Raw genomic sequence first — 2177 nt, forward strand, 5'->3', positions numbered from 1 at the left:
CCCTCGTGTAGCTTTGCGCGAAATTCCAAAACAAACAAACATACCTTAAAGATTTTCTAGTTTAATATAAAGGTAATCGACGGTGTGTTTAAAAAACTTGCATTGTTTCTTTTTTTACAAGGTTACGCACCGGAAGTTATGCAAGTTCATGATTAATAAAAGGTCAGGACATGAAAAGTTGCTACCCTTATATATAATTGTAAAAAACTGCAAAACACAATATGTAAAACCGCAAATTTGCATGTATTACGGCATGGACCCAACAAACCTTCGTTCCAAATTTGGTGAAGATCCATCCATAGGAGGTGAGATACTGATAAAACAAAAAGGCAAATCTAAATATTTGCATGTATCTCCGCATGGACCTAACAAATCTTCATAGCAAATTTGGTGAAGACCCATCTACAGGAGTCGAGGTAGTGGTAAAAAACGCCCATAAAAACTGTAAAACTGAAAATTTGTATGTACCCCCGTATGGACTACCTAATGAACCTCCATACCAATTTTGGGGAAGATCCATCCACACCCTGCGAAATAGTTACATTGACATACAATTAATAGTACTGTTATACTTATATAGATATGTCTGTTAGCTGACTGAACACTGTATTGTATAATATGGTTCACAGATTTTATTAAAGAAAGATGGCAAAGAGTATTTTAGTTAATGATAAACTCTGAAACAACAGACAATAAGAGCAAAGTTCCAGATTTGATGAAGGAACCAACTTTTTAGAAAATAAAGTTTAAGAGACGGATTGAACGAGTAGTGAAAGGAACTTTATTGCAAGTGTACAACGTTTCTACAAGTTAACGTCATCAACCGGTTGTACATGTTGATGACATAAGTCTGTCGAAACGATGTACACTTGCAATTAAAGTTTTTTCTTTACTACCCATTCAAGCCGTCTCCAAACTTTAAAGTTCTAGGTTGCCTCTTTAATAATATGCTACGTGATTCTTGGTGTGATTAACACTGCTATCTTAAAATCATTTTAGAAAATCTTTAATAAATTAAAAAATACGAGTGCTATACCTTAAATTCTCTAATATGTGTTAGTGTAACGAATCGTACAACTCTACATTTTTAAAACAAGAAACCTGTTAAAAAGTAGTGTCATCTATTGGCTTATTTTACAATTTTATGTAAAGATTGAAAAAAATATGTAAATATCTTACGTGAAATTATTGAAGTACAATGAACATTTGTACATATTTTAGTGTATGATGTATACGTGAGAGCTATTTTTGAGAGACAACTGAAGGTGCGTGTTCCTTTTTTTTATACTTATTGTTAAATGGATGACATATTTGAAACAGAACAAATAAAACCAACAAATGACTACATGCACAGATTTAAAAACTTACCTTGAGCGAATATACATCAAATAAAATTAACATGACGATACAGAAATTTCATAACTCGCCATACCTAACTTGTTTATGCTTTGACTGATTGTGATAATTTTGGTTTCTCAAAATATTTTTTGAGACATATTAATGGTGGTAAATCCCGTAATTTATACGATACTTATTTATCCTTATCTAGCTTGATCTACTAACATTTGACAAGTAAATTTTTTGTAGCTTTCTGCCACGTTTGTAGCATGTTAATAAAAAACAATACATACATATGGAATCTCTCTATTTGCGTTCTTGTTTAACACCACCACTTTACTTTTTAAACAAATTCCAAAAAAAAAAAGAGGCTCCGATGAAATAGAATCCAAGAGCAAGATACGACAAAATCAAATTAGTTTAGTGCTTGAAATGAATGATAAAATATTTAACAAAGTCGCGCAAGAAAACATCTCATTAATGGAATTTTAACTGGGGTAAATATTTCTGTAGCTTAATTAATACGTCTATTTTATTCTAAAGAACTTTATTTTTGTCGTAAATTGAAAAAGAGGGGTACACGCAGAGATTACAAAACTACCTGTACTTACACGGGAACCAACTATGCTTTAAAACTCCAATAGAAATGCTTTGTGAAAACAGGCCGATTGATTTTTTATTGACTTACTAAGATTCTTCCTTTTCACTGTCATTATTAAACCATATATACACCTGGAAAAAAGTTAAGCACCCCCGTGTTTTTTTCAAGTGATTCAGATTCGACGTTCTTGTGACTGATTATAAATTACCATTCAATCTAAACGTGTTTATCAAATGAA

Source organism: Limulus polyphemus, unplaced genomic scaffold, assembly GCF_000517525.1.
Source record: "Limulus polyphemus unplaced genomic scaffold, Limulus_polyphemus-2.1.2 Scaffold210, whole genome shotgun sequence".
In the NCBI taxonomy this organism is placed as follows: Eukaryota; Metazoa; Arthropoda; class Merostomata; order Xiphosura; family Limulidae; genus Limulus; species Limulus polyphemus.